Below are 27,431 nucleotides of genomic sequence, written 5' to 3' on the forward strand. Positions count from 1 at the left end.
CTACATAATAACAACCATTCAGTATAATACAATTTGATTCTGCATGTCACTACAAATTGATATGGTGCTTCAGATTTGAAAGCTTTGACATAGTTGCTAACATCATTTAATGGAAGAGTAGGCAATTTGGAATTTTCTACATGTTTAGAACGCAACTCCCATAATATGGCTATGGGATCAGGCTCTTTGCTTTTAGGAACTAAAGCCCAAAACATCTAGAAAATACCAGGGTCCCTAACTCTGGTTTAAAGAATTCTTTCCCCAAATAATCATGTGAAGGTTTCAAGTTGGGGTGTGTCTTTCTTCTATTATTTTTATTGTAAGTTAAAGACTGTCTTGTGATAGTGGAAGGCATAGCATTTCCATTCCTCAGTTTGTTTTGTCTAATGCTTCTCTCCATGGAATCTCACACACACACACACACACACACACACACACACACCAGCTCTGAATTCTATTTGTTTCACCCTTTTTAAAAAGGTATTTTTTCCACTTCTGGAGATTTGTGAGCTTTGAAAACATGCATTTTATTTTTCTACAATGCTTTGCTCTGCTGGATTATTAAATGTACAAGTTGTATGTGTTATGTGTTGTGCATTCCTCAGCAGTACTCCTAAAGGAGATTTTGAGGGCTCTTCATCATTCTGTTCTCTGCACAACTGATGGCACCTCTGTTTCCTTCTAACAGTTTCTGCTGTAGTGTAGTCTTGGAAAATGATTATTTGCTAAGCTATCTGGTGGGGCAGTACTTTGTAATGATAACTTTTTAATGGTTCTCACCACCCCCTCAAATAAATGTATGTATGTATGTATGTATGTATGTATGTATGTATGTATGTATGTATACATGCATACAGCAGCAACTTTGAAAATATTGCTATTAAATAACCAATGTGTTATTGTTTCTGTTCAACCTGCAGCTTGCTCTGTGCATAATAGAGTAAAAGTCACCCCAGCTGCTAGAATAGTGTGCTCTAAGCCTAGTTACATCCTCTTAAATATGAGGAGCTGAGAACACAGCCAAATGTCTAGGGAAAAAAGGCTCAGGTAAAGAACAGTGTTGCTTTGGATAGAGGCCTTTTGAAAGATCATAGAAGTCAATGAATGTGGCTACTCTAGGGTTTATTTAGTAGGCTTAAAATTATCAGTTTGCTTTTTTGGCTACCAATTTTTTTAGGAGGTGGGGGGTTGGGAAAAGTTATGTTGTGTTTTATTATACTGCTACTGACCTGGCTGTTACTGTCGTTGGATGAGGCTTTCTTACCTATCCTATCCCCTGAATGTCTACAGGGATATATTCCAATCCATCCTAATTCCTTGAATAACATACATGCAGTCATCCAAGCACATAGTCAATATTCCCAGGATGAAATTGTTCTGTAAAAGTGTGCTTGCAAATATATATTATAATTTATGTCCTACCTGCCCAGAGGTGCTCAAGATAACCATAAAAAAGAAATAATGAGCAGTTAAAATATTACAACATAGAAAAATTATAATTAAATTTGATTCCAACTGAAAAGGTAGGTTCATAATTCCTTTAGTAAAAGTGGGGGGTGAGTGCAACTCAGGGTGTTGTACAGCTTAGCCACACACCAACAATGCATTAATTCTACTATAGAGGATGATAGACTCACAGAGGTTTTTAGGAGTCTGGTGCCAACAGCAAAGTCATCTGTTTGTAAATTGCTTTCAGATGACTTCTTTTTCAAAAAGTAAAAGTGGAGAATAAATGTTTTAAATAGAGAATTAACATAAAAGTGTCAGGCAAACTTCCAGGGTAGTGTCCTCCAAAGAGTAGGTTTGCCAGATCTGTTCCAAAGGCAGAATGCCATAAATGCTGCCTTCTCTCAACCACAACTTTGTTTCAGAAAACAGGGGCCCATACAGGATGTAGCATTTGGCAAATGGGAGGACTGAAATGCTGCTGTACTGGGGCACTTTCAAATAGTCATCGATCTTAGCCATCAAATCCTCAGCAGCCGTTTCATGCAATTGTGCTGGTGTCCTTCCTGCCAGATTCCATTTCCCCATTTCCAGCTGGTCCATGGGAGGCTACTAACAAATATAGTTGTGAAATGCCCCAGCCTCCTTCAGTTGTTATGTTTGCTTTCTGCAGAAAGGGGAATCAAAATTTTATATGAAACAGTCACTGTGCAGGAGAATGGCAAAACCACTCCTGAGTAGCTGGGGAGTATGGAAAGATACACACCACGGGTGGAAGAAGAAAAACCTCTGGATCCAGGAATTTTCACCAGTAAGAAACTGCTCAACATGAACCTGCAGAGGAAGTTCTGGAAAATTGTTTCTGCTGCATTTCCTCATGAGCAAGTATTGTACTAAACAGATAGTTAAACAACTCAGCTTCTTAAGCCCCAATAATGCTCTGTACAAATCCCACACAAGACTCTTCCTATAGAAGGCTCCTTTGTCTGATTGATTGATCCTCAAGCAAACTATTTTTGAGTTTAGTATTTTCTCTCACAACTGTATCACATTTTGAATTACAGCCACTACTTGTTTAGCAACTACCTCAGTTACCGACCATTCACGAAGATGACAGTAATAGAAAATTTGTTTTCTGACCAATGCATGCATTTATGACCAAATTTCATGCGCCTGACTGCAAAAGCCTTCAGTATGAAACTGATTAAGATCTGGTCAGTTTCAGGCAGCAGGCCCAGGGGCTGAAGGGTTCTAACCAACTAATTAAGATAACAGACCTGAGCTTGTTAACTTGTGGTTAGCGCTTTTTAGGGAAGCCTTGTGCTGCAGAGAAAAGAAGCTCAGGAAGAGATAGCTTGTTTAAGCAATCTCTCACCCTGCAAAGGGGGGGGGGGGAAATGGGGGGGAGGAATGGGTCAGGCACAGGAGAACTTTATCAAATGATATAACAGCAACCAGTGATCTTTGCAGCATCTCTCTCTCTCAGTCACTTGTTCACTTAGTGACCATTTTGCTTAACAGCAGAGTTGCTGGAATGGATTGCAGTCACTAGAAGAGGGTGCAATATTCATAACTAGCAATGCAGTGTTTCTTTGATCATAACTGTGTCATTCTAAAAGGCTAATATCCTGCACAGATTTCTTAGAGAGAAAATATTTTTAATTTCATTCACTAGATATGCCATTATTACATTCCAAGTATTGTGGTTTTTGTTTGATTGCTTTCTGGTACTAACCAACATTCACATTGCACTTCCAAGGAAAGAGAGTCCTGAAGGATGGGCAGCAACATTTTAAAGGATATGATGGCTTCCCAGAACTGAATCTCTTTTCTGTTCCCACCATCCACTAAATTTTTACCTTGGAGTGCTTCTCACTTTCTTCTGGTTTTTCACCATGATTGACATATATCTCTAGGCTTCAGGAAAAAAAAGAGAAACCCCCCCCCCAAACACTTAATTATAAGATACCTAGCATAGCATAACCATCACTGATTGAATTGTCATGTTATATAGTGTTCATGTATATATAGCAGTGCATCTCAAATTAAAAAAAAAATGAGCATATTTCCTCAAGTAGTTCCTCAAAATATGATTTTCTGCCAATTTATTCTTTCATTTGTCAGGAATAGGTCCTTTGAAGTAAAATGGGTGATATACCATAATTTCACCAAACTTTGTTCTTAATTGTTGTTTAAGTTGCTCTATAACATTATTAAAAACACGGCATACATCAGTGTTTTTCAAACTTGACAACTTTAAGAAGTGTGGACTTCAACATGCTAGCTGGGGAATTCTGGGAGTTAAAGTCCACACATCTTAAAGTTGCCAAGTTTGAAAAACACTGGCATATATTATGAAGTACTCCTGTGGTCATTTGCCTTTTTCACTGAGTCCTGCTGGTGCAGATCTACGCATGGTCAAACCCTGACTGGAATCAAAGTGAGAAGAAAAAGAGAAGTCTAAGTGATAACCAGATGCAATTTATACTGATTGAGGGTCATATTGCAACATATGGATATTATGGAGAAATAGCATACTAAGCTCAAAAGCACTACAGAGCACATTCATTTTATAGCCTTTATGTAAATACTTTTTAAAAAAACTCATTTAAACTGTGGAAGGCATGTAGGTATTTTAAATAAACCCACAAATGTAATATCATTAAGCAGAAGGAAAGCTGTGTCCCAAGAAAATAAAGTGTAACTACTCAATGTAAAAATGTCTTGCAAGATAGATTCCTTCTCTTTGAGATTCAGATGGACGTTGCCTCATATTAATTTACATCATGCTTGTCAAATCCATCCCTTTTCTTTCTAATTCTCCAAGATAAACATTTCGAAAAGCCTTTCTTTGTTCCCTTATTTTTCACATCACTACGGTATATCAGAAGTGACCAAATGAAATCCACGGTGGACAGCTTATGAAAGAGCTAAAGAGCCAAGTGAGCAAAAGTGCATATTCAGAACAGTATGCTACAGCCTAGTGTAAAAGTGGGGGATCAAAACGGAAAACTCTGAAAGGAAACTGAGAAAGCCAAACCACAGGAACTTTTTTTTTCCCTTTCATTTCTGATATATTAATTTTTAATGGGAAAATGTTTGATATACAGGAGAATTTAACTACATCATCTCCAGCTGAAAAATGAGATGGTGCAGTCCAGGTAGAACTATACAACAATAAAATGTATGTTTGGCTGCATTATACTTATGGAGATATCTGTAATCTAAGCAGAAAATGTTATGGACAATTTATAGGGGGAAAAGGTGAGGTTTACAAGGTTATAAATTAAAATAGCTGCTTAGATTTGAGACTATATCTAAATCAAAGCAAAATGGTACCCATTCAAATAGACTATGGCAGATCCATGATCTAAATTCCCCTGAGCAGCAATGTAAGCACTTTTTAGATAGCTTTTTTTATAGTGTGCTATACCCTTCTCCCAATCAAATTCACTCACATATCTGAAATATGGATACAATAGTAATGATCTACATTACAAGGTTTTCAGATGAATTACTAAGATAATACAGAGGAAAAAAATTGCAAGGATTCCAGAAGAAAAACACCGTAGGAATATAAGTATCCTTATTAGCATATTTTCCCCTTCTTCAGATTACTAAAATATAGGGCAGTTCAACTTCTACCCTTCTCACTGTTTTAAGAATTTATTCATTTCCATAACAAATATTAAAATGCTCAAAAGAATGAATTTGAAGACCCAACAGTGTTACTTCTACTATTAGTAGTCTACAATGTGAGATTTCTTTGTCTGTTGACCCAGCTGAAAATGAGAGGAGCTCAATTGCATGGTGGAAAAGGTTATGTGAAAAAAGACCTAATACTGTCAATTGCATCCAGATGAGTTTAGTCCATTGCCAGCAAGTGATTTTAACCAAAAAAAAAAAAAAAAAAAGTGGGTAAAGGAGTGACAGAAAAACTCCAGTTTTATGTGGCTGTTAGCAGATGATATAATAATATGCCTCACCCTTTCTCCATTATGAATGGAACATGGTTCACCACAACAGAGTGGGTTTGCTAAATTAGATGGACTAACCTTCAACCATGTTTTCAGCAACTACTGGTATATTGTTAGATCAAACTAGGTCTGGAATGTGTTTACCCAAGACCTTTTTTCTCCCACTGTAGCCAGCATGTGGGCTTTTTCTAAAGGCAGCCAGTCTCTGCCAGCAGGACTTCGGTAGGGTGGGGAGAAACCCACCTCTACTGTTATTTAAAAACATGATGGGCTCAGCAAGAACCAGACTAACATATAATGAAGAAGATAGGTGTACATGGTTTGCCCCCTGTCCTCCATCCTGTAACTGCTTTAATGCTTTAAGAAATGATATTGGGAAATCTGATCACAGATCTCCAAATTCATGTGCACGAAATATGATGATTAGGCCAGACATAGAACATAAACATCCCTATTTTTATTTTAAAAGGCAAAGTAAGCTGAGTTAACCATAAGAACAATATTTTCTAAAAAAACACAATCTCACGGCAATATTTTAGAGGTCATTTGAAAGACTACAAAAATGGGTAAGCTTTTAGGATTGTTAGATCATTTCCTCAGGCAAAAGTAGACTGAATGAAGTGAAGGGAATGAAAGGAGATTGTCAATTTGAAATCATGATTTTTACATGGAAAGGGTTGATGTACAATAGGAAGGGGAGGGGGAGATCCAGATATTCAAATTAGTCTCCATGTGATGGTATGTTGTTTAGATTCCCTCTAGAACTGCTCTTAGGGCTGTTAGCTAGAATAAAGAAGCAAGCAAGTTAAGATCATTCCTCCATTTTTAAAAATACTTATATTTAAAACTATAAAATATTGCTTTAGTTTTATGTATGTATTTATTTAAATCAGTTTATATGTCTGCTCATCTCACAAATGTGATTCTGGGTGGCTGACAAGATTAAAAAATATAATACAAATATTGTGTATCATTCATATATATCTGTGTGTGTGTGTGTGTGTGTGTGTGTGTGTATACACACATATATACATACAAACACACACCAACTAAAACACAAAGTGGCTGCCAGCACCAACAGTTTGGGCTTAATTACTGTCCCAACATCCATCCCTGGGTAAACAACCACCTCTTCAAGATTTTTCAAAAGGTGAGCAGAGTCAGGGCCAACCAAATCTTGGGATGTATAGAGTTTCATGGGGCAGATACAACTATGGAAAAGGCAGAGTTCTTAGGTCCCACTAGATGACTATCCCAGATTGATGGGATCTGGAGCATTCCTGTCATGCCCAACATAATGGGATGGGTGGAAAAAGTAGGAATAAGGCAGTCCCTCAAATATCCTGGCCCCATGCCATGTAGGCCTTTATAAGTAATGATCAGTACCTTAAATTGCACCTGGAAAAGGGCTTCCAAGGGAGTAATGGTGGATTGAAGATGGCTCTGTTTTTGTGGAGCTGATAGCCACAGCAGTTAAGAGGAGCTGACAAAAGGTCTGGCCCTTTGGAACCATCTCTGAATAAAGGGGATGTCTGGATCACCCACAAGCACTCCTTACAGAGGCTTCCTATGAAGAGCACAAATTTGGAATTCCCAGTGGGTTGAGCACTCTGGGAGTCATGGGAAACATTGAGCCCAAGCTGCAGTGCGGAGCCTTCAAAAGGATACTAAATTTGCTTTCACTTCATCTTTTAACTACTATTGGAAACTATTTATTTGAGCTTTATTTGGAAATTAAAAACCTTCTAAAAGGCAAGATGCTGCACACCAGGACAATTTCATTCTATCCTAGAAGAAAGAAGATTTAAGTTAGTCTTAAAATTAAAAATAAAAAAAATGAACTTTTAGAAAACAGGGAAAGTGAGCTAAGAATATTGATTGTAGATAGTTAAGGGACCAGATGGATCTGAAAGAATAGTTTCGACGGACTGTTCTGAATTTTATAAAAACATATCTGAAGATTTTGGAATTAACCAAAATAAACTGTATGGTGGGAAAGTCTCCATTCTGAAAATAAATAAAATATAAAGATTGGGCTTTGAAGGTTAACTAGAGGGAACTAGAGAGCAATTAAAGGAAAAGATACTTGTTAATATAATGGAGGAATATTGTCTTACTGCAGAAGAATTTAAATCTGGGAACAATGTGTTCAGGATTTATTCCTAAAACTAGATCTAACAGAGGTTATAGAAGAAGAAAAGATTCCACTGGATAAAACAGAAGCTGATGACAATTTGAATAAGGAGTTTAAAATGGACTTTAAAAAATTGCCAGATTATAAGAGAGATACGGAAGATATGCAAAAGGATGCTGTGGATGTGAAAATGGATTTAAAAATGCTTGGCTACAAGGAAAAAAATAATAATGGATATACAAACTTTCCTGGTTGATGTTTTAATAATTAAAGGGGATATCCAGATCATAAATCAGAACAGCAACTTTGAGATTTATTTTACTTTGGATCCACAGAAGGGAAACACTAAATCTCTGAAGTTGTTTCTGAAAACAGACAGAGAGAAAATGATGAGAGATTATTATCTGGGACCTTATTTGAAGAAGCGACTGAAGATTGAGCCTCTTAAAAAGAAGGCAAAGGAATTCAAATTGGACTTATTGGATCAGGGTTAAACTGTATAAGTTCTGATTTTGAGTTGTTATTATTGGAATCTTTTTTTTTTTTTCCCCTGACCAGGATTGTACAACATTGATTTACAGATGTAAAAGGGATCTATCTGACTTAGTTTAAAATATACATGTTACTATGATCAGTATTCCTTATGAATAGTTTTTATATTTTACTTATTAAAAAAATTATAAGTTAAAATGCGAAATAGATTTATTTGTCTAAACTTAAAACATATAGTTTGGTATTACTGGTACTCTTAATACTTTTGCTGAATAAGATTGATGATTTTTTTTTATAACTTGGCTATTGTTTAGGGATGAGAAATGGGAAGAAGCTTTTTTTTTTCCCCCCTGTAATATTAGAGAAGGTATTAAATTACTGTAAATGCTTATACTTGTTTGGGGGGGGGGAGTCACTTTTTATTTGTGTCTCTTTCTCTTTCTCTTTTCTCTTTCTCTTTTTCTTTCTTTTCTCTTTCTCTTAATATTTCTTTTTCTTTTCTTTTCTTTTTTCTTTTTGGTACATCTTTTTAGTTTTCTATTACCTTTTATATATGTAAAACTTCAATAAAATATTATTACAAAAATTGCACCTCAAAACAAATTGGAGGCCAATACAGCTCACTGAGTAAAGGTGCAACATCGGAATAATGTGATGTACTCATAATTGTCTGTGCCACTGGATATTAGACCAATTGAAGCTTCTGGGTGTTCTTCAAGGCCAGTCCCATGTACAGTGTATTGCACTAATGCACTTGAGAGGTCATCAAACCATGAGTAACTGTATGCAATGCCTCCTGATCCAGGGAGGGGCACAATTGGTGTATAATACAAAGTTATGCAAAGGCCCTCCTAGCCATGGCTGCCACCTGCTCTTCAACAAGGGGCCATGAGTCCAGGAGGACCCTAAAGTTGTACACCAATTCTGTCTAGGGTAGTGCAATACTAAACAAGTAAAATCACCAGATCCAGGAAGCCCTAAAACCCCAAGCCACTCCATATTACTAGAGCTGATCTGAACCCTGTTCTTCCCCATCCACACCCCACAGCCTGCAGGCACTGAGAAACAGCCCCACACCATCACTTAAAAGGCCAGGGGTGAAGATATACAATTCAGTTTTTTATATTCTTTTATTATTTTAATATTGTAAGCCACCCAGAGTCACATGTGTGAAATGAGTAGCCATTTAAATCCACTAAACAAACAAACAGTACTGGAAATTAATTCAACACAGAGTAGAACAAATTGTGAAAGTCATAATTCCAGCTTGAGATATTTTTATTAAAGTTCACTAAACTACTGAAATACACTGAACTGGCATTGTATATGGTAACAGCTGTGAGGATTGTATATGCTATTTATTGGAAAAGATCTCTGATTCCTTCTGTGAAAGAATGGTTACTGAACTATGGGAATATGCTTTGGTATCTTGAAAAACTTCATATCTAAAGAAGTAAATCTGATGTGCAATTCAATATTATTTGGATACCATTTCCAGACTACAATTTTATACATGGAATTGCGCCACACTCTAAATTTGAGTTTTAGAGTTTACAGTTTAATCTGACATTTAGTCTACACATTATTTACCATATTTCTCCAATGTATTATTTATAGCTTTTATTTTTCTTATCAATTTCAATTTGCTAATTAAATATTTTTACAGCTTACTAGAGACCTGTTTTGACTAGAACTTGGGTATAAAATATCTATTGAACTCTATCTTGTTAATGGCGTATTAGAATATATCTGCCATACGATATTTTAGAATTGCTGGTTATTCAAGGCTTATTACTTATCTATCTGTATTTTATTGTTTAGATTGGTTTCTTTTTTCTTTTTCTTATTTTTTTACTATATTTTCTACATTCTTTTAAATCTGTATTTATAACAGTAAAAATAAAAATAAACAGAAAGATACCATTGTCAATGTTATTGAAGGCCTCTAAGAGATCAAAGACAGCAAGAATGGACCCACGACCCCATCCTGTTCCATCCAGAGATCATCCACAAATCTGACCAATGCCATTTACAGTCCTTAATGGCAGGCGAGGGCCTGGAACCTGATTTTGAGTAATATGCTTCCAAATGAAGAGAAGTGTATATGTCTAAGATAGTGCATGCCCCCTCAAAGTGTGATTCTTTCTTTTTCCATAATCAATTATGAGAAATCCATGAAGTCATTGTTTATGAGATTGCCAGCCATATGCTGATGAGCAAAGGATACTCTTCTAAATCATACATTATTTTGTTGTACATCTAGGACTGGCAGCATAGATAAAAGGAACTTTTAATCTGTTACTGGCCCTGAATTCTTATCCAGGCTGAATTTTAACTGGATCCAGGGAAGAATTCCATTTCAACATCCTCCTCATTTGCTCATCCAGTTCATAAACCCATTCATTTCCTTAAATATTATTTAGATTATTATATACTGTTCAAAAGTGAGAAATCAACAGTTTTTTGATTCCATAGAAATTGGTATGGTAAAAGTAGGTTAAAAATAAGACAAGAGACCACCTGAACATACAAAACTATATAACTATTAAATACACCTACCACTACATGGATATATTATTATTGGAAAGCAATAAAAAAAAATGTTTGCATCCTTTGGAAGTTGTCTTCTGGTTTGGTTTGGTTTGGTTTTGCAAATTGTCTGAAAAAGTCAGCACAATATCTTAAACAAGATAAGATACTGATATTGAGAAAGATAAGTGTGTCACTGGATCAAATGGAACCTGCTTAGCTGCCTCCTAATCACTTTGAAGAACAGACTTTACAGACAAAGCAAGAGGAGAACATGAAGACAGTTTGAGGCAATCAAAATGTTTCCCAGATGACTTTAAAAAGTGATTTGGGACATCAGGTTTATAGTGTTGGGAGAAAGAGTAAAAACAACTGAAGACTGAAGGCTACATGAGGCTAAATGAAAAACAGGCTAAGATACCTTACGAAGTAAGCATGTGTAAGTAAGGAAGGCTTTCCCTTAAGGTTAAGCACAAAGACAAGGCTCTCCATTAACATATTTTATGGGTTGGAGGTGAGCAAGAGATAAAGAAGGCAGTGAGACAGAGAATGCCCAGGTCTCTCTTAGATAACTGTTAGAATACCATCTAGGCTTGAAAGCCAAAAAGCCTTATTGACATTTCGGAGAGTGAATAATAATGGAATATATATTTTTATATCTTTAGAACACAGAGTGAAAAGAAGACAATAGTAAGACATGAGCACGATGGAATTTTACTTTTTATTTTTATTTATTTTTACTAACCTTGATTCAAGGGACTTTATAATAATGGGAAAAGATAGTTTAGTCAATATCAATGTTTATTACATATGCTTATAGTTATCATCATTTAGTAATTACAGTTGTGATAATTTAGTAGCTTTTTTTTTTTAATGATAGTTACACTTTTCTCCCTGCCATATAATATTTCTGTGTGGGATAATTTCATTCTCTATCCTGTGAAGCATCACCTGTAATCTGATATAATACAGCCATCTTTAAATCCGGGGAAACAAAAACATTATAGTGCAGGGACTGAAATACGTATGGTTATTATTTAAATTTGCATTCTGTATTTCCTCCAAGTGCTGTCCTTTAACAATGTTTTTCCCAACAACAATGGTCCTGTGAGGGCTGAGAGGGAGTCAGGCAGGTTCAAAGTCATCTAGTGAGAATCCAGAACCTATTCTGTCCTAGACTAATAAGTTACACACTTCACTACTCTGGGCATCAAATAAAGGGAAATTTGATCTAAAAGATGTAACTCATGTGGTAATAAAATCCAGTTGAAGAGTTATTAAGTTTGTTACTCACAAGAATCAGCAATATCCAATAAACCTCTAACCTCCTCACGTGCAGACACTCAATAACCCGAGCAAACAATTGAGAAAGACTCAATTTCTTCATTATAGTAACACAATTCTGACTCAGTCCATCAGGGTTTTTTTTTTTGTTATTATTCATACCTATCATAGCCTGAAGTGTATTGAAGTGCCAATGCAGCCATCCCTGGCTGGCATTTAATGAATCAAAGTGTTCTGGTAATCTATTTTCCTTTCAGGTAATCTCAGAATACTTAACACAATATCTTTTCTTCTTTCCTTCTGTATGGCCATTGTTTGATAGTGATGACTAAGAAGGAACTTCAATCAATTCATGAAATCTATCAACTTGTCCTGGTTAATCTAGTTAAATTTACAAAGCTTCAGTTGAAGTACTCCTTTGAAGTAAATAACTGAATTCTGTCTTTGAAGTATTGGATTAGAGCAACCTGCTTTAATCCAAATGCTAAATGGGATTCTTATATTTGCTATTTATTTATTAGTTTTGTTCCTGCAACAATCAATAAGACTCTTCATAGTTCACAATATAACTATCAAAAACCATACAATAACATATCCATGGTACAATTACATTACAGAATAATAAAAGCAACAGAAATCTTAACACCACTAATTTTAATGCCAATGGTTTGACTTCATTCTCCCAAGCCCTTCAAAATAATTTATTTTTAAAGAACTTACAGAAAACCAATAATGTACGTCCAACTGAATTTCCAAAGGGAGAATCTTCTACAGGGCAAATGTATCCATTGAAAAACAGCACTTGCCCACTCATCTCACAAAATGGGGGGGGGGTGGGATACAGCATTTTCTCCTGGGATGTCCAAACTGGGTAGTTAAGTCCAATTGGAGAAGCCAGTTTTACAAATCTCTCAGTATCATCATCATAGTCTGCAGTGAGCCACTCTGTAGTGATTTGGGTGGTGACAGATTTGAAATGTAAGTAAGTAAGTAAGTCTTGGTAATGGTGATGCCTGAAGGTGGAGCAAAGCAGATTCACAGAGGACTATTAGATGCAATGAAGAAGACAAAAAGAGTACTCCCAGCAATCAATCTAGGGAAACACCCTCATAATTCTTATTAATATTGATTGGCTTATACTGATACACAGTGACATATGAGTGAGGAGCACATAGCAAAGTAATAATAGTGGAGGCATAATCATCAAATTCCTTTCTGGTTGTCTGGAATGCCATTGTGCCTTCAATTCATGGCATCCTAACTACAAAGGGAAAAGAAAAATCCTACTCGTCCTATCATAGAAGACTTTTTTCCCCCCTGCCAACTAATGAGCAAAGCCAGACTCTTTTTTTCCCCTTTTCTTTTCTTTTAGCTGAATTAAAAGATGATAACCAAAGAACTTCCATGGACTTAGAACCTTCATGAAGTTGATCTAAGCAACAGGTTTTTAACTGCTGAACTGTAGTGAGTGATACTGTATGGAAGGGTTTGGTTTAAACAGATAGGACCAATTAAAAGTAGTATTCTCCTTTCCAGTATAGAATCTTAGCTTTCATGGAACAACATAATGATCCTGTATGGGGAAAAAAAAAAAGATAGCTATCACTCTGCATATTTGGCAGTTGTGGCTAGGAGGACCTTTGCACAACTCCATGTTGTGCATCAGTTATACCTCTTCCTGGATCAGGAGGCCCTCCACATCATCGCTCATGCCCTGGTCATCTCCTGTTTGGATTACTGCAATGCACTCTATATGGGGCTACCCTTGAAGAGTATCTGGAAGCTACAGTTGGTGCAAAATGCAGCAGTGCGGACAGTTTTGAACTCTAACACCTCTGTTGTGTGAGCTGTATTGGTTGCTGGTTTGCTTCTGGGTCCAATTCAAGGTGTTGGTTATTACCTTTAAAGCCCTTCATGGCACAGGACCAGGCTATCTGAGGAGCCGTCTCACCCCGTTATATCAGGCAGTCCCACTTGGTCCAGCAAAGGGGGCATGTTGAGGACCTCACTAGTCAAGGAACTTCAGCTGGCAGGATCTAGAAAGAGAGCCTTTTCTGCCATGGCCCCTGCCTGTGGAACAATTTACCACCTGAGGTGCGGTCCGCTCCCACTCTCGCTCCCTGCCATCCAGAAGTGTGTGAAATCTTGGCTATGCCAGATGGCCTGGGGGCCTCATAGGGGCTCACATTGTTGGAATTGGTTAGTGGGATAATCAGTTCTGCTCCCTCCCCCATCATCTTGAATTGTACATAGTCTTTTTATATAGAATTATTTTTTAGCTAATTTAATATTGATATTCATATTTTTACTGTTTTTACTGTTTGGATTTTAATTGTGAGCCACCCAGAATCACTCTCTGGGGGAGATGGACAGCATGTACATTTAGTAAATAAAATAAATAAAATAATAATAAATATTTGCATTAATTTGTAGATATTTGTGGAAATATGAACAATCAGAATTAAGCAGTCATACTAGAAGCAAAACTGCTTTTCATTCTTCATCTAACAATGATACATTTCATTGATATGCACAAGACAGTGGCAACCTTTATCCATCATGATCTGAACAATAACAGTGGAATTATTGCCACAGTAGCCAACTGAATTTGCTGTTAACTGACTGTTATAGCTGATGATTTATGCTTCCTCATCTTGAACATTATCTTAAACAAACCTAGACTTTATTAAAACATTTTGATTTGAGCAGATTTCACTGCTAAGACTGATTCTGGTTTCAAAGCTACGTTTTCACACTGTCTGAATGTTGTTATTTCCAGTTAGTAATATCCACACCTTGAAGATAGGTTTATCTTAGGCAGTTGCTACCATGCTATATATATTCTGTTCTTCCCTCTGTTTATTTATTTGTTGGTAAGTGTGACATTTCGAACAAATCATCTCACTTTCCTTAAAGAAGCAAATTGTGATTTAAAAAATTAACAATGGTGAATTAACAATGGCTTTAAGATCTGAATGAGAAAGTAAATGCCCATGAAAGCATGCTTTCCTGAAGTCCAAATTATAGAACCTGAGGCTGATCTCTTCTACTGCTTTGGATTCTGAAATCCAAATCTCAGGTCCTGAAACAATCCGATAGGCCACAAAGAAACCCCAGACTTTGCAATTGAGCTCCATGGGGATAGTGATTTCCTAGAGAGTTAGTGGTTCTACCAAGGACATATGCTGGTGGCTAATGAGAACCAGATGAGCTTGGGTACAACAACCTCCATACGAATGTCCCTGCTCAAAAATATTAAGGCTCTGGGAAATAATATCTGTGATAGCCTAGCTTTGTATTCAAAGTTGATCTAGCTTTGTTTACCCTTTTTACTTCTGCTTGCACCTTAACCATATTATTCCACTGATCTTCTGGATTTGTGTAATGGTGATCTAGATTTTTGCAGCACAAAATAGCCCTACCTATGGTTCCTAGGATGGATTCCTGAGAACCATAGGTTTGCAAGCTTATGCTAATGCTATATAATAAATGTCAGTTGAATGGAATGATACCCAGTATACATTTATAAGTTTGCATTTGGGTATATAAAGAAGTTTGCAAATAATAGCTTATTTCTAAGCAATTGCATTCAGGTCTTAGTATAGCTACTATTTCACATGCCTAAGGAGAATTCAAGCTGCATTACCATGATATTCAGCTGAAGATAAGGTGTTTGTATGAAACTTTATAGCAAAATTCCATCTGCATTTATAGTCAAATTAATATACAGTATTGAATTGCTAGGATGTGGAGAAGTGTAAGGATGCAGAATGTCAGCAATCTGAGGAGGAATATTATAAAGACATTGGGATTTGAATACCTGATTCAGGAATTTCTTAAATGATTCTTTAAAGAGCTTCATTTGTCAAGGATGAGGGAAGGTTTCATTTCATCACACTGATAATTCTCTTTGGTGCCATGATAGGACTAATGGTGGTTATTTTGATTGGGTGTCCATTGAAACAGGAAATGGGAAAAGAATATTTCAAGTAATCTTCAGCATATTTTAAGTGATCAGGACATAAAAGGAAATGAGACACTTTTTGAATAGTAAGCATCAGATAATCTCTTGAGAAGAACTGATTAGGTCAGATAGATCTAATGCCAAGGGACACTTGTACCGTTTCAGACAGGGGAATCCTTCAATGTTGTACATTGTCCAAAAACAGGAGGAGGAGGGTCCAGTTCAGAATTTGGGCTTCCTGTCAAAGGAGCTTAAATTTGTAAATAAAGAGTTGCAAATTTTCATTTCTTTGTAGGAGTAATATGTATGGATATCTGCATGTGTATTGATCTATGTGTGTGTGTGTGTGTGTGTGTGTGTGTTTCCAGAATCATCACATAAAGAGTCCTTTCATCTCATCCTTTACCTTTTATCAGTATGCCAGTGCATTAGATATGTGAGGAAATGAACTATAATTTTTTCAGGTAAAGACTTGCACAAATGGCCAAGCATTTCCAAGTAGCCATGAAATGGCAGATGCATATATTCATCAGCTTCTGAATATTAGAATAATATAGTCAACATGATCATAATTTACGTATTAGTATCATGGAAACTAATGAAACTTTAAAATTATGCAAGAATGGTATAGACAGATTAATGGCCGGGCTGCCAAATATAGACTGCAAAACTTTAGATGACCACTTGATGCCAGAGTTAGAGTTTCTTGTATCTCTTTGCCATTATCTGGTGGACATCTGGATTTCTACAGCCCAGGTCTGGTAGTCATAACAATGGGGCCACATGGCTGAGCCTTGTAATAATTTTCTGTATTGTAATTTTCTGTATTGTAGATATGAAAGTCTTCTTTCCATAATTGTTCATGATTTGTTCCTTGGCTATATGATATAATTTTCAAGCCAAATCAGAGTGAATGCAAGAGCTCTTATTCCCCTTTGGCCTTGTGACAATGCAATACAATCAATGTTCCCAGCCCTCACTATGGTATATTATGAGGAAAAAGAGTGTGCATCTATCAGAAACAAGGAGTACAATTTATAAACCTGGTCTCTGGAGACATTTCATTTTTTTTTCCCCTTGGAAGTCTTGAAAGTGAGCAGAAGAGGAGGCAGTTCATGCTACTGAGCAGGACATCAAAGATTTTTCTTTTATGAAGGTGATTATAATTATTATGGTTACTTTGGAGGGAGAATGTTGGCTAAACCCTATTTTACTTTTAATTTCACAAATAGATAATTAGGTTTTTTTGGTGGGGGGCTTGGTTTTGCAGTTGTTATTTGTCCCTGGACAAACTATTGTGCATACCAATGATGCAGGGTTACAATGATGTGTAAGATTACATTATTGCTAAGCTGGTGCAATGGCTGCTGCATCTTATAGCTCTATAACTTTGGTGAAGAAGATGAAATTCTGGAAAAGGGACAAAAAAATGTCAGCTAGACTTCCGGTGTGTACTGAAATAGAACCAAAGCTTATCAGCCCTGTGATGAGATAGATGTAAGACACTTGCATGTGATTCACGCAAGGAGGGAGCTAAAGGATCTAGGTCAGTGTTTCTCAACCTCGGCAATTTGAAGATGTGTGGACTTCAACTCCCAGAATTCCCCAGTCAGCATGCTGGGAGTTGAAATCCACACATCTTCAAGTTGCCAAGGATGAGAAATACTGATCTAGGTCAATGGGGCAGATGCCTCAGGAGCCTTTCTCCATAAGGGCACAGCAATACAACAGTCCCCCAATGAATGGGCTCCTGTAGTTTCAAACATTTTGTGGAAATGTTTCATACCCTGTGATTATTATGAGTAATTCTCTGTGTTATTTATTGGTAAGGCAACAGGAATCAGATTTCACTTGAAACTGCAAAAGGCTGGGATAATTATGTAACCACTGAGAAAAAAAATATATAAAACTCAGAATGCCTCTCCCCATGTGCCATTAATATGCTTAAGCACTGTTGTTTAAGAAGCCCTTTTAAAAAGCTCAGTGCTTTATACAGGGATAATGTACTTTCTTTTGAAATGCAGCTCCATTATTTAATCTACTACAGACCGGCTTGGAATCATCCCAAGGTATAAGAATATATGCAAGAAAAGAAAAGGGGGGAAAGATTAACATGAGACCTCTGTCAGGAAGAACTGTCTGATGACTCATTAACACATTACCTACAATACATGATTCACTTGCTTATTTTGCGAATGCCATAATATTTTGGCATGTAGCTTTCACATGCATGTAGGGCTTTGCAGGTAAGAAATAGGACTCTATGAGGTTTGTTTCACACACACGAGCTTGTCCCAGATTCCCTACCCCATTACCTCAGCAGACATTTTCAAGAATGTATAATTTAATAAAAAGAATTTCTTTGTCAATGAAAAGACAGAATTCTAACCTTTAAAACATATTGTAAAGGTTAGGATGAATACTCGCTTTTATCAGACCACACTAAGAGGAAAACAGAGACAAGCTTTGGGCTTCTGGTACCTTCCTTGGTGCTTCAGCAGAGTGGATGCCCTGGTGTTCCATGAGGTAGCTTGCCATGAATTCATTCCTTTATCACATTTATATGGTTGGCCAATTCAAACAAAGTGACTCTAAGTGGTGTACAAGGAAAAAAGAAACATACGCAACAAATGCAACATAAGGAAATTAGATTAAAACTAATTAAAACAATAAAATGGCAACCAAACTAAAATCTACTGCCACTAAGCCAATTGGGACTCCACTTATCCTGACTCCAAGGCCTAGGGGAGATTCATTAGTGACATGCCACTTGCTCACCACCTTTGTTGCTTTTCCATACAATACCAGTAGTTAGGAACAAAGAAAGATTACTATATAGTGAAAGAACAGCTATAACATCACATGTATGACGATGTCATCACACAGATGATGCAAAGCAATCGACACAAATTATTTAAGGTACATCATTTGTGCAATGATGTCATGATGCTTGGACTGACTGTGCATAGAACCAGCAATTTTCTAGTTGTTGAAATTCATGTCCCATCACCCCAGCCAACATATCCAATCAATGGGAATTATGGGAGTAGTAGCCCAACAACTGGATAACTAGAGGTTCCTCTCCATCTTCTAAACAATATGTTTAATATTTTACTATTTGTAGTCTCTCAACTGTAAGAAAGTAATTTTTTTCGCAGAAATGCATCTGTTTTTTCAGATATGATGATATTGCTATTATCAAGAAGAATGATAATAAGCAACAAAGAATTGTTGTGGCAAAACAAAATGAAAGCACACCTCTAAGACTTTTCCCCTTGACTCTGTAAACATGACAAGGACCGAATACATTTCCTCACTTTACATTATCTTGTCAGGCCTAAAGAAACTATCCCTGTCCCTAAAGAAAGCCTGCCCCAATCCTTTCTGATTTGAGGGATATTACTCAGTAATATTGAGGAATATTACTCAGCTCAGCACAAGTGGGAAGAAACTGACAAAGGACACCCAAGACTCAGTCTATGCAATTGCTTGAGGCAGACCTAATTGGAGGAAAGACAACAATATAACTAGGCAAAACTGCAGATGTTCCATAACCAGTTAAGGACATGAACCTAATCCCATCAATGTTCCACCACTCATTAACAAGAGACAATGGCTATTTCCAGCACCACTGTTGCTTCAGAAAAAGCATAGATTTTCTCAAACAATAAAATGGTTCCATTTACACAGACAAAGAATAATCAGCTTTCCTTTCTGTGATCCCAAAATTCCAACAGCAAATCAGAACCCAAGAATTTCTTTCTCTGCAATTCAAAATCCCTATAAAAGATCTTACTTTTTTATTGTACTCTGTTCTTCTTTTCTGTAAGCTGGAGCCCAACCATTGTTGCTTTAATGAAGAGTGTAATCTTCCTACTCAGAGTTGCATTCCTTTTTTTGTCATCCACAAGAAATGCTGCAAACATCCACTACTGTTTCTGAATTTAAACTTGAATTATTTAAAGTAAAGTATTTTAAAGACAGCATGCCTTACAATCATCTCACAGTGCAATGACTAGAAGCAGAGTTTTTTTCACAATAGCACCCCAACTGTGTCTCCCTCTCTTGGGGTTGTATGGCAGATTCCCATATCATCTTGCTTTAAATAACTGGAGACATGCATATTCACAAGGACACTGAGGCATAACAACTGCTCTAGGATCAACTTATCTTTTAAATTCACTTTCTTTTAATTGTTGAGATTTTATTGATTATATTATATTGCTTTATTGTGTTATTACGTTGTTGTTTTTTAATTGTTGTTCTTTGTACAGTGTTTTATGTCCTTTGAGAGAAATTCTGGTAAGAATAATAGGAGGAATAACAATAACAACAATAACAACAACAATAACAAGCTAAATTCATCTCCATACTAGACTAGTGATGGCCAGATTTATTCAAAGAGTAAGAAGAGAATCAGTTACCATGTTAAATGCAGACTTTGCCTTAAAGGAATTACTTCATAAATGTAATTAAACACATTAATCCTTTAAATGGCAAATTAATGTTTGTAATGACTGGTATAGCTGGGAGAGTTAACCTATAATTCTGTAGTGGAAGTGCATTTCATTTGTCCTGTTTTGATTCCAGAAGGAAAGAAAGAAAGAAAGAAAGAAAGAAAGAAAGAAAGAAAGAAAGAAAGAAAGAAAGAAAGAAAGAAAGAAAGAAGGAAAAACTCAGAAAAATGAAAGATAAGTATTATAAGAATGTGAACTGAAACAATAACAACAACAAAAGAGATAAATAAAATTGATAAATATATTTTGTGGTGGCTCAGCTCTCTTCCATCTTAAGGAAATGAGACCAATATCTGATAATATCTGACAAGGTTTACTCAACATATCTTGCCATTTTGAGACATCCAAGGATTCACTTCTTAACTTATTCTTCATTTAAAACATTCTAGATATTGTGTTGAAACACAGCAAATCAGGGAAAAATGTATCTATATATCTATATATCTTGCAGCTACAAATGCATATATCTATATATATTTATTTATTAATACATTCCACAACTTTCATCTATTTATTATCAGTCCCTTCCATCTGTTTATTCTTAAAATGTCACCATTTCCAGACCATCAGCCTTTTGCATTACTGATACCTTCACAACACATATTAAAACCAAGTCAGAATACCACTGCATTATCTTTAGGGTTTCAGTTCTACCCCAATATTCACACTGTTGTACCTGTGCCATGTCTATATTGTTGAGATCTAGAGTTTGCAGAGTGTTTGCAGAGTTTGCAGTGCCACCAATGACACGGCCACACAGCCCGGAAGACCCACACCAGCCAATTCTCTTTATAGGTTTCCTGAGAGTTCTATTTAGGCTTAATTTAAAGTCTTCATGTGCATCTCATCAATTAAAGTTTTGACAAAAATCTTTGTCTGTTTAAGGGATCAGTTTTAAGGGGAGTTTTATACATTAACTTACCTACCTGTAGAAGTTCAATAACATGTCTGAGGAGCCTGTTCTCATCACTTTCTAATATTAAATACCGTTTTCCCTCCAGGGGAATATAAGCCAATAATAGTGATTAAAAACAAAAACAAAAAACAAAAAAACAAACCCCTGAAGGTTGAGAGGCAGCTGACTTAAAAGTAATCAGGGTATTGCACTGAGTATTTCTAGAAGGAAAAAAAAAAGTCTCTTAGAAGGAATTAATTATGAAAAATAAAATTCTCTCTCATCATTTTTTTTTTTCAGAGAACAGGAGGCTGTTGGTAATTTTATCAGTGATAGCTGCTAATTACATGATGAATTGTTTCTCTGACACAAAAGTTGCCCATGGTATAAACTGCCTGTACAGTCTGGTAAGCAGAGCTGGGGTGGACGTGATGTGGGATAGTCATGAAGACAGATCTAGGTGCCAGATAGTCCCAACTCCAGATCTAAGAAAAATTATAAGAAGTTTAAAAGAACCCAGCTCATAGCATATACAATGCATGTTACCACATTCAAAGAAGCATATTGGAAAAAATGCAAAAGTGACAGAAAAAAAGTATTCAGTCACACAGAACATACTTAAGCCAACAAATTTTCTACTCCAAGATGTAGAGGTGGTTACCACAATGGACAATTTTAAAAAGTCATGTCATATTTATTGAAAAGATAAAGAAGTGTCATCTCAGCCTTCTCCCATGTTTTATGCCCTATTCATTCCATGTCCAGTGTCTGTAAGTTCAGCATGTCTGAAGGAAGACCTAGTTGTGCATAACAGCATACACACAGCCTTTCTTTCTGGTTGACAGAGCTATGATCTAGAAGTTTCTGACTGCATGCACAATATATAGACTCTCCTATCCAGTGCTATGATGAATCTGTGAGCATTATTAGGCCAGCTAGCTGGGCACAAAATATTAGGGCCAGGGTTACAGTTAGTCCCAGTGATTCCTCCATGTATTTGGAGGAAGATCCAATGAACAGCCATACTTTGGTCTTGCAAGTAAATACTGCAGAGCATAGGCTATAGAAGTATGGACTCCCTGTTGATGTAAAAAACCTTTAGTACAAAGTGAGATGTATACATGGGAGTATGCAAACTCTTGGTCCCTGCTTTTATGAATATACTCATTGCACCAGAAATGCATCCAAATATGTTTTTAATTAACACATTCCAATTCTTTCTATGTACCACCATGACAGGAAGACTGACACTAAATTAAAGATTGTTGCAGATGTGAAATGTCTGCTTTTCCATTGCTTCTCATCACTGTTTCATTCCATAACAGTAAAAATTAATATCTCTCTTATCCTTGTCTCTGCCATTCAGTCAATAAACATTCTCTCCCTACATCTTAATAATTGCCTGGCCAAATTAACAAGTTATTTAGTGTTTAGAATTATGAATTAGAGGCTAGATTTCTTTGAAACCATATAAATGAGTTCTGTAATAAATACAGGACCTTCATATTAGGTTTTACTTTTGGGATTTACTGATAAATTACAAGGAATTAGAAATTGCTTTTGCTCAGGAATCAGTGCCAGATAAAACCAGAAAGCTGCTTCCCCTCACATACTAGATAAGATCAGTCCTAATACTCTGTCACATTCTAACATGTCTGAGGAATAGAGCGCAGTATTTGATTATGCACTAAGGTTTTACATTCCTTTAAAGTGATTTAGGAGAAGTAGCTGGACCTTATAAAACTGCAACATCTCTCTATTTATTAAAGCAGCCTGACTTTTCTTCAGGCTTCTGTGGGAGCCTGAAAAAAAAGATGCAGTTGCTTTAAGGAGTGGACTCATTAAGTTTAAGACAACTTTTAAAACAACTGGCTCTTTTTCAGGTTGACACAGAAACCTGAAAGAAGATAAGCTATGTTCATGAATAGCAAAGAAGAGTTGTGTCTACACTCACAGGATGTCCTTAATGCTTCTCCCAAATCCGTTTTCAAAGCATGCTCAATCCTGTTATGCAGACAAATATGTTCAGGTATATTGTCTGTTCTCAAACATCTCTGCTGAATTTTGTGTAGAAAGCAACTGTAACTGTAATGATAATTTTACTTGTAAGCCACCTAGAGTCACTTATACAGTGAGATGGGTGGCATGCAGTATAAATTTGATCAGTAAATAAATAAAATAAATGTAGGGCACTGTTGAATTTGATGAAAGGTTAGTTTCATAAAATGGCCAGGTGTGTGAGAGAATGAGTAGGGCCTCCCAACTGAGGAAAGGGTACAATTGGTACTCCAGATAAATGTGTGCAAAGGTTTTCCTTGCCACAGCTGCCCCCTGCTCCTCAATCAGGAGTTGTGTATCCAGGAAAAAAAAATCCAAATCAATTGTCAGACATATCCACAAGTTTGACCAATGCATTCATTGAACTATGCCCAGGCCTGAAACTAAACTGGACAAGATCTAGACAATTTGTTTCTTTCAAGGTTCTCTGGAGCTGCAAGCTGACTATTTTTTAATGTATCATAGGAAAACCAAAGGAATGAAGAAGGAACAAAAATATCCTTCCTTCCCACCTTTTCCCCATGTGGGAATGCCAGCCATTATTTCAGAACATCAGGTTTAGATTTAACCCACTGATTTAGGAAGCAAGGCTACCACTGATGTGTAAACTGAAATATGGAGATACTCTTGTGATGAAGACAAAACTTGTGTATCATTCTGGATGCTCAAGCATTGGCCAAAATGAATCACCTAGATTGCAATATACTAGTCTTCAATCTCCTGATATTCCTGCAATAAATGGGCCATGCGTCTTCTGCTTAGATCTTGAATGTACAATTTCATCATCCTGCATTCTTCTTACCAAAGATATTTTGTAGCCTCCGACCTCTTACTCTGCTATGATAGATTTTTGAAAAGCATGTTGAAATTAAATTTTGTGGCTTGAAGATTGGGCAAGGTGGAAACAGGTGGATGGGGAGGGGAAAAAGACAACAACAAACCACAACTAATTAACCCAAAAGGGAGATAAAGTGGGTTTAATTAGATATGCCCAAGTTCTATTTTTAAGACACCCAATTTCCCTCTTCTCACCCATATGCAAACCCCAACACATTAACTAAGAAAGTGCTCACGTGTGATGTTAAAATCCCAAAGAGCGTGAAGTCATGATTTAGATAAAATTTAAAAGCTACATTCATTTTGTGTAATCCTTCCATTAAAGGTCAATGCACTGCAGGCCGTATGAACAAGTAACACTAAGAATGAAAAGAAAAGATAATTAATATACTAGTGTGTTATGCTTTTAGTTTCTTCCTCTAATGTACTTTACCTCTGATAGCCTGTTGAGCAGACAAATATCACAAAGCCCTATTTTTTTGGATGAGTTGATTCTTAATTCCTATTCTGAGCTACTTCTCTGTTTCCTTTTAGTTGCCTTTCAAAGGCTTCATCTAACAAACTGAGTAAAAAGTGAAACATGAATGAAATAATCTGTTCCCTACTTAGAGGTTATTTACATGTTATCTTTAAGAGAACCTGTCCTTTTCTCAGGACACAGAAATGTTATCAGTAGAATTTGTTAATAGTACATTTGCTGAGAAATGTACTATTAAATTGATAGGAAAAGTATTTTTTTCCCCCATCCCAACCAGATGTTTTAGAGAAGAAACTGCAATATTTGAACCTGCACTCATGGGTGTTGCTCTGTTTCACAATAAGAAAATCTGACTGCTTTGGGCAAGAGAGAGAGAGAGAGAGAGAGAGAGAGAGAGAGAGAGAGAGAGAGAGAGAGAGAAAATGCTAGGAAATGCTGTACCAAGGAAATAAAAGATCATCTATTAGTATTCTGTATGTGACCATGCACTAGTTAAATGCCTGCCTCAATGACAATTTATAAGGAGGCAGAAGAAGGTCAGGTACATTGTACAGTAGATACCTATAATCCAAGGCATTTTCAATGTCTAAATAGTCCCTTTGTGGAACTCCTATGGCTATAGACCGAATGTGACAGTGACAAACAATTTCTTGACCTTGAGTTTTCTAAGGTTCTCCTCTTTTCAATCTTTAAATTTATTACTGGCATTTTTACTATATATTTCTGCCAATAAATGATCTTTTACACAATTATCCTGATCCATGTATTATAATGTCCCTTTATTTCCAACAATGTACATGTTTTTGTGCAGACTTTTCCCTTGCCGTGCTTATTGCTAATTATAAAAATTGTATAGCAAGGTTAAGAAATGTGTGAATTTGGGATATCGGCATGGTTTTAAGAGCCTTCCTGAATGTTATCAGATTGGGGGCCTTCCTGACATCAAGGAACTGAGGTGCTGCAAAGAGGATCCACCTGCCTAATCCCAGGGGAACCTCCGGCATCCCCCTTCAGCCATCAAATACCTGGGAGGCAGATTCCTCTTCAAGTAGAAAGTCTCACTTTCAACAGATCAGGCTGGGATACTCAGGTGTACTTCTGTTAGGAGTTCTCTTTCTGCTCTAACTTTGAAGGTTTGTGTACCTAAAGTCCATTTGCCTGCCATAATGCTAAGTACTGCCTCTTATTACTTCTTTACATCAACATCTGCTAGATCATATTATTAAGGATGTCAGGGTGATCTAGTAATGGGTCTGCAAAAAGGCATGTTTTGACCAATTAATGGGGAGAAACATCTACAAGGTTCTTGATCTATATAGCCCTAATCACTACTGATTATATATTTGCAGATTTATATAAAACGTGGAGATATGAAATCCTTCCCCTTCTCTATTGTTATCATGTTATCACATATTTTCATCATCATCATCATCATCATCACTGAATCTGGGCAGCTTACAAATTCAAATCCAAAACACTATATATGGCAGCTCATCTGTGGACATGGAGGTGGCTCTGCAGTCTCAATCTGGAAGATCAGAGTCTAGCCCAATGGGGGCACTGGAAGTCCATTGTTGAAGTAACTGTGGTTATTATTCTGTGATGCCGCTTATGGTTTTCTATCAGTTTTTGGTGGCACCTGTCTTCAAAGATGGTGGAGTCTTCATAGCACAGGGCTTGCTGGCAGTTTTTGTCAGCAGCTGCAGCTTCCGGTTCCCTTGGCTGGATGTCACAGTGGCATAGGGTTTCTTTCACAGCATCTTTGTAGTACTTAAACCATTTAAAACATACAACCCTTAGGCAGCCTGGACTAAAACAATCAAACAGTTACAGATCAAACCAAACCAGGGCCCCCACAAACACTATTCAGTTTTCAGTTACTGAAAAGTTGGGTTGTTGTTGTTTTTTAATGCACTCCCCAATCACCAAAAGTTGCTTTGTATATGCCTTGAAGTTCCCACTGAAATTTAGATGAAGCTTTAATACATCCAACTGATAGAAACAAATGACCACAATCAACTGAGTTTGAATTTGTTCCAATGTTCCATTTATGTACTAAGTTGTCTTTTTACATGGTTGATTCCTTTTTAAAATACATTTGATATATTTAATATAGGATATATTTACTATATTATTGGAAAATACCTATTCAGAGTAAGAATAGACATTTCTGGCAGCCACGTTGCCTTCAGAGTTATGAAGATCTCTGTGGAATGATGAAGCTTGCACAGGGTTTTGTAAATTTGATTTGATCTAGAATACATATTTTTAAATGTGATATTAGCCAGATTTATTCAGAATGAAACACAATGTAAATGAAGAAACTAATTTCTAGGGACATATCCTTAGGACTGTGGGCTTTGGTTACCTACACTAAGGCTTATGTTTTGATCCTCTCTTTCTGATACAAGAAATCAATAAATTATTCTCTTTCTAATAAATAAAAATGCATTCTTCAATATTTACCAGTAAATCAAGATTTTAATTCCAGAAAAATAACCTTTTAATATTTTGAAACCACAAAATAAGTGGGTGAGAAGGATCAACATCTGCAGCCCAAATCTATCCATATTTGCTTAGAAGTATTCCTTATCTCACGAAGATTACTCTCATCCAAGAGAACACAAGATTGTACTCCCATAATATAGATAAAGCACCCACCACCCTAAAATACAACATCTGGACTCTTAGGGGGAGAGACTCACTGCTGGATGACAAATATGAAAACAGATGGGGAGCTTGAGAAAAGATGAAGTGAAAGCCACAGCTGAAGGGCCAAAAGTTCATCTTCCTTTCAGATTCCAAGTTCCTGTTTCTTAT

The sequence above is a fragment of the Python bivittatus genome, unplaced genomic scaffold, assembly GCF_059951505.1.
Source record: "Python bivittatus isolate LINGU-HERP-01145 unplaced genomic scaffold, Pbiv_v1 ctg000480_np1212, whole genome shotgun sequence".
In the NCBI taxonomy this organism is placed as follows: domain Eukaryota; kingdom Metazoa; phylum Chordata; class Lepidosauria; order Squamata; family Pythonidae; genus Python; species Python bivittatus.